The following is a 7,783-nucleotide window of genomic DNA, read 5'->3' on the forward strand; positions in this document are numbered from 1 at the left end:
AAAATCAGTGTACATACCTCAAACCAGATGTAATTTTTTTTCCTTTTTTGCATTTTTTTGTGGTTTGTCTGAAAAAATGGGCATGGCTTGAAATGAGACATTGTGTACAAAAATTGTGCAATTTTATCATTTAGCATGAGTCATTATGATAAATTTGGCTCATTTTTAGACTGTCTATATATTAGAGAAGATTAGTAAATTTACACCAATGTGCAATCACACACAACAGATTCATTTGCAGAAGTTATTGCTACTGTGCTATTCATCTGAAATAGGGTTGCAAAAACCCACCCACATGCTGTGGTAACCAAACCTTTGACATGACATTCATTAACATTTATTTCTGCGATTTGTCATTATGGTTCTCATATATACATATATAAACATTAAAGAATATATTAAAATAATAAAATCTGATGGGAAAAATGATTTAACCACTGCATGACTAGGTGATTTTCCATTTTTGCACCCCCCTACTCTTCAAAGAACCAGGACTTTATTTCTTTCATCAACATAGCCATATTTATTTTATTTACTCACTTATATAGCGCCATTAATTCCTCAGCTTTACAGACATTATCATCACTGTCCCCATTGGGGCTCACAATCTAATTTCCCTATCAGTATTTCTTTGGAGTATTGAGGATACTGAAATACCCGGAGGAAACCCACACATACAGTATATGGGGAGAATATACAATGCTATTATTTTTTTGCGGAATGAGTTCTGGTTTTGACTTACACCAGTCACTTTACAACATAATGTTATGAAATAAGGAAAAATAAATCTAAGTGGAAAACAGTGCAATAGTGAAAAAATAGAATTATACTACTTGTTTTTACAGCATTCATTTTGCTATTAAAATGAACTGGCAATATGATTCTTCAGGTTAGTATAATTATGGTGATGCCAAAACTTTTTTTTTATATATTTTATAGGTTAAAAATAAATATTCAGAACTTAATGAAAAGAAATGTGGATTGTGTCGCCATATTCTGAATCCCATAACTTTTTATTTTTTTTCCATATTCCATTGATGAAACTGTGTGAAGGCTTGATTTTTTATTCATACAGAGCTGGTGTTATTATTGCTACAACATTATAATAGTTTTCTAATGCATTGTCTATGGAAATGTGGTGAAAGAAAAACAACAATTCTGGAGGTTTAATTTGTCTTTCACTTTGGCATTTAACATGCAGTCTAAATAATTTTATATTTTGATCAACCGGATTATTTTGGCTCTGACAAAACTAAATATGTTTATTTTATATTTCTTTAATTCTTAACTCATAAAAGGGGAGTGATTTCAACTTTTATATATATTTTTTAAACATAAAAAAATAATAAAATAAATAAATAAATAAATAAATAAATAAATAAATATATATATATATATACACATTTTTTGCTTGCTTAGGGGACTTGAACCTGAAAACAGAATATAGGGAAGATTACATTCTCCTATGAAATAGCAAATAGATCTGCAAATGTGATTTAATGTGTACTCATAATTTTATACAATAAATAGGATATTGCACTATATGACAAATCCTCTTTAAAATCTGCTCCTGGGAGATGTATGCAGTTTTCGTATTCAGCCATGTGAGAGTTCCCACTATGAAAATTATTTCTCTTTTTAGGTCACACAGGGGCCCAAGAGATACAGGGACCCATTTCCACCTCAATGGAAGTATGCAGCTTCTGTCACAGACACATAAATGGGCCCATGTACTCTTATTGTACTGTGGTCCTGTTCAGTCTTTGTCTGCCTCTGTATCTATCCATATGTGAACATAAGTAGATGATTTAGGCTTTATTTCTCTTCCCAGCCTGATGCAAGAACTGATCCTTTACTTTGCCATCAGATAATTCACATGGAAGCAGGACATTTGTTGCTGCACCAGACTCTTGAAGGAGCTGGATCAGAAAATTTGTTGCATTTTTCCATTTGACTGACTAGTTTTGTTTCCTGATAGCTCAGATACATGGAAAGCTAGCCTCAGAGCTCTTTCTCAGACACATGGAGCTCCAAACAATTAAAAAATATGTTATGAAATTCATCGCCGACAGTTTATGTCGGCATAAAACTATTGTAGTCAGCAACACATTGCCTTATTTAACCCCTTAAGGACCGGGCCAGTGACCAGTGTCACTTTATGTGGCAATAACTCTGGAACGCTTCAACATATCCCAGTGATTCTGAGAATGTTTTTCTCATGACACATTGTATTTCATGTTAGTGGTAAATATTGGTCGATGTGATTTGCGACTGTTTATTAAAATATCAAAAATGTGAAAATTTTGCAATTTATAAACTTTTATTTTTTTTGTCTTTAAATCAGATATACCACACAAAATAATTAATAAATAAATAACATTTCCCATATGTCTACTTTACATCAGCATAATTTTTGCATCATTATTATTTTTTGTTAGGCAGTTAGAAGGGTAAAAGTTGATCAGCAATTTTTCATTTTTCCAACAAAATTTACAAAACCAATTTTTTTTAGATACCACAGCGCATTTGAAATGACTATAAGGGGTTATATGACAGAAAATACACCAAAGTGACACCATTCTAAAAATTGCACTAATCAAAGTGCTCAAAAACATCTTTAAGAAGTTTATTAATCCTTTATCTCAGGAATTAAAACAATGTGGAAGGAAAAGATGAAAATTAAAATTTTTCCCACAAAAATGTTGCTTTAGCTACAAATTTTAATTTTCACAAGGGTAACAGGAGAAAATGAAAGGTACAATTTGTTATGCAATTTCTTCTGAGTATACTGATACCCCATATGTGGTGGAAAACTACTGTTTGGGCACATGGCAGGGCTCAGAAGGGAAGGAGCACCGTTTTACTTTTGGAGTGCAAAATTGTCTGGAATTGATAGCAGATGCCATGTCATGTTTGCAGAGATCCTGATGTGCATAAACACTGCAAAACCCCCACAAGTGACCTCATTTTGGAAACCACACCCCACAATGAATTGATCTAAAGGTGTGGTGAGCACCTTGAACCCACAAGTGCTTCACAGAATTTTATAACGTTGAGCCTTGAAAATAGAAGAATACATTTTTCCCACAAAAATGTTGCTTTAACCCCAAATTTTAAATTTCACAAGGGTAACAGGAGAAAATGGACAATAAAATTTGCTGTGCAATTTCTCCTGAGTACACAAATACCCCTTATGTGGTGGAAAACTACTGTTTGAGCACACGCTAAGGCTTGAAAGGGAAGGAGCACCATTTGACTTTTGGAGCGCAAAATTGGCTTGAATAGATAGCGGACGCCATATCGTGTATGCAGAGCCCCTGATGTGACTAAACAGTGGAAACCCCCCTGACCCATTTTGTAAACAACATCCCTTAAGGAATTTATCTAGAGGTGTGATAAGCACCTTGAACCAATAGGTGCTTTACTGATTTTAAAACATTAGACAGTGAAAATTAAAATTATGTATTTTTCCCAAAATTGTTGTTTTAGCACCACATTTTTTATTTTCATTTTCACAAAGATAACAGGAGAAAATGGACCACCTAATTTGTTGTGCAATTTCTCCTGAGTACAGGGATACCCCATATGTGGTCAGAAACTTGTTTGGGCACATGGTAGAGTTTGGAAGATTGCGGACGCCATGTCGCATTGAGAGCCGCCGAAGTTCCAAAACAGCAGAAGCCCCCACAAGTAACCCCATTTTGGAAACTGCAACCACTAGAAGAATTCCTCTAGGGGTGTAGTGAGCATTTTAAATCCACAAGTATTTCACAGAATTGTATAACATTGGGCTGTGCAAATGAAAAATTAAATTTTTCCACTAAAATGTTGTTTTAGCTCCAAGGTTTTAATTTTCGAAAGTGCTAATAGGAGAAAATGGACCACAAAATTTGTTACGTAATTTCTCCAAAGTACAGCAATACCCCATATGGGGTCAAAAACTACATTTTAGGCACATTGCAAAGCTCAAAAGGGACGGAGTGCCATATTGGATTGCAGATTTACTTGAAATGGTTTTTGGATGCCATGCCCCATTGGCAGAGCCTCTGAGATGTGAGGACAGCAGAACCCCCATAAGTGACCCTGTTTTACAAGTTACACCTATTAACCCCTTTCTGACATGTGCCGTACATGTACGGCGCATGTCATGTCTCTCCTTTTGTGGAGCGTACACCTTTCCGGGGACATGACAGCTGATCTGATCAGCTGTCATGTTCATGTGCCCCTAACAGCCGGGGTGGGATCGCGATCCACCCAGGGCTGTTAACATGTTAAATGCTGCTGTCAATCTCTGTCCCGCCCATCGACGCCCGTGTCACATGACCGATGGGTTGGCATGCGCTCCTAGCAAGTGAGCAATTCTGCTACATACAGGTGATCTGATTATCGCCTGTGTATAGCACAGGCGATCAGAACATCGCAGCTTCTAGTCTCCCATGGAGACTATTGAAGCATGTAAAAAGTAAAAAAAAGTTTTTAAAAATATTAAAAAAATATAAAAGTTTAAATCGCCCCTCTTTCAAAAGTAAACAATAAAAAAAAATCAAATTTACACATATTTGGTATTGCCAGGTTCAGAATAAACTGATCTATCAATATTTAAAAATAATTAATCCGATTGGTAAATGGCGTAATGAGAAAAAAAATCAAAACACCAGGATTACGTTTTTTTTGGACATTGCAATAATGGGCGATCAAAACATTGTAAAAACACAAAAAGAAAGCAAACACCAGCTCACCCTGACTCAGGTGCCCCGAAGCACGGAATAGACGTGGAACCACTCGCCAGCAAATAGCAGGAAAAAAAGGGAGGAATTCCAGCTTTCAAAGGCTTTGAAAAAGAACGCAGGTTGGAGTGTTCAAAACGCGTAAGCTAATCCTGTTTTAACCATGGAATCTGTTTTTATAGAATAAAGTTTTGTCTGCTGCACTTCAGAAGCTGGAATTCCTCCCTTTTTTTCGATCAAAACATCGTATCTACCCCATATGGTATCAATAAAAATGTCAGCTTGGCTTGCAAAAAATAAGCCCTCACCCGGCCCCAGATTCCAAAAAATGGAGGCGCTACCGGTTTTGGAAAATGGCAACTTTTTTTTTTAAACAAATTTTTGATTTTTTTTTCACAACTTAAATAAGAAGAACATATACATGTTTGGTGTCTATGAACTCATAATGACAGGGAAAATCATAATGGCAGGTTAGTTTTGCCATATAGTGAACATAGTAACCCCCCCCCAAAAAAACAACTGTGGAATTGCACTTGTTTTGCTATTTCACCGCACTTGGAATTTTTTTGCCGTTTTCCAGTACATGATATCATAAAACCAATGATTGTGTTCAAAAGTACAACTTTTCCAGCAAAAAAAAAGGTCTTACACGGCCATATTGAGGGGAAAATAAAAAAAGTTATGGCTCTGGGAAGAAGGGTAGCAAAAAGCGGAAAATGTCCCGGGAGTGAAGGAGTTAAAGAAATCATCTAGTAGTACGGTGAGCATATTGACACCACATGTGTTTCAAAAAAATTAAACCATTGAGCGGTGAAGAAAAAATAATTACATTTCTACCACTAAAATGTTGTTTTAGCTCCAGATTTTATATTTTCACAAGGTAAAATTGGTAAAAATGACCACACAGTTTGTTGCACAATTTTTCGTGAATGTGTCAATTCCCATATGTTGGGTGTACAGTACTATTCGGCCACACAGCAAGACTCGGGAGGAAAGGAGAGCTATTTGACTTTTGAAGTGCAGATTTTCCTAGAATAGTTTGCAGACTCCATTTGCAGAGCCCCTAAGTGCCAGAAGATCAGAAACCTCCCTCAATCGACCCCAATTTGGAAATTAAACCCCTCTGGGAATATATCTATGGGTGGTGTGATGATTTTCAGTCCATGGGTGTTTTACAGAAAAAAACAGCAATGGAATGCTGAGTGAAAATGCAAATATGTCATTGTAGTGCCCATACATTGTAGTGCCCATACATTGTAGTGCCCAACACATTGTAGTATCCGTACATTGTGGTGTCTGTAAATTGAAGTGCTGAATACATTGTAGTGTCCAGTACGTTGTACCCAGCTTGTGCTTCTGGAGACACGCACCCCGCTGTCCTCGCTACAGTAATTCCAAACATGTGGACACTAAGTATGGGGATCAGGAGGAGGGGGGCATTTTGATTTTGGAGAGCAGATTTCACTAGATTTGTTTTGGTGGGAGCCATGTCACTTTTCCAGAGCCCTTGTGCTACCAGTAATGTGGACACTCCCTATATTTCCGTAAACACATGATGGACCCGAGTGTAGACTTCTTTTTGTGGGTTGAGTAGAGGCTTTTATTGGTGCCATTTTGGGGTACAAAACATTTTGGATCAGTTCACATTTATCCTGTGCTCTTTGCTGAACACTTACATCGGGGTTTCCATCTGAATCTACAAAATACGTAGGAGGAGTGCTAGTCCAAGTAAAACAAAAAGGAGGGGACAGTATGCAATATGCTAGAACTGTAGAAAATGACAAGAAATGCACATCCAAAAATCAATATACATTACCACTGTTATTTAACCCCTTAAGGACCGAGCCACTTTGTAGGTTAATGACTGGGCCAATTTTTTCAATTCTGACCACTGTCACTTTATGGGGTAATTACTGTGGAATGCTTCAACGGATCCCCCTCATTCTGAGACTGTTTTTTCGTGACATATTGTACTTCATGATAGTGGTAAAATTTATTCGATAACTCTTGCGTTTATTTGTGAAAAAAATGGAGATTTGGCGAAAATTTAGAAAATTTAGCAATTTTCAAAATTTGAATTGTTATGCCCTGAAATCAGAGAGAATTGTCACACAAAATAATTAATAAATAATATTTCCCACATGTCTAATTTTTTTTTGTTAGGGTGCTATAAGGGTTAAAAGTTGACCAGCAATTTCTAATTTTTCCAACAAAATATACAAAACCATTTTTTTAGGGACCACATCACATTTGAAGTGACCTTGAGGTGTGTATATGACAGAAAATACCCAAAAGTGACACCACTCTAAAAACTGCACCCCTCAAGGAACTCAAAACCACATCCAAGAAGTTTATTAACCCTTCAGGTGCTTCACAGGAACTGAAGCAATGAGGAAGAAAAAAAATTAACATTTAACTTTTTTTTCACAAAATATAAAATTTACACCAAATTTTTTTTATTTTCACAAGGGTAACAGATAAAAATGGACCCCAAAATGTATTGTGCAATTTCTCCTGAGCATGCGGATACTAAATATGTGGCGGAAAACTACTGTTTGGGCACACGGCAGGGTTCGGAAGGGAAGGAGCACCATCTGAGTTTTTGAATTCAAAATTTGCAGGAATAATCAGTGAACGCCATGTCGCAATTGGAGAGCCCCTGATGTGCCTAAACAGTGGAAACCCCCCACAAGTGACCCCAGTTTGGAAACTAGACCCCTCAATGAACTTATCTAGATGAGTGATGAGCACTTTGAACCCCCAGGTGCTTCACAGAAGTTTATAACATAAAGACGTGAAAAAAAAAAAATCACAAAAATTTTCTTTTAGCCCCCAATTTTTTATTTTCACAAGTGTAACGGGAGAAAATGGACCCAAAAAGTTGTTGTGCAATTTCTCCTGAGCACGCTGATATCCTATATGTGGGTGAAAACCACTCTTTGGGCGCACGGCAGGGTTCAGAAGGGTAGGAGAGCCATTTGACTTTTTGAATTCAAAATTTGCAGGAATAATCAGTGAACGCCATGTTGCAATTGGAGAGCCCCTGTTGTGCCTAA

The sequence above is a fragment of the Phyllobates terribilis genome, unplaced genomic scaffold, assembly GCF_046119375.1.
Source record: "Phyllobates terribilis strain yellow unplaced genomic scaffold, ASM4611937v1 Scaffold_3__8_contigs__length_932513732, whole genome shotgun sequence".
Lineage (NCBI taxonomy): Eukaryota > Metazoa > Chordata > Amphibia > Anura > Dendrobatidae > Phyllobates > Phyllobates terribilis.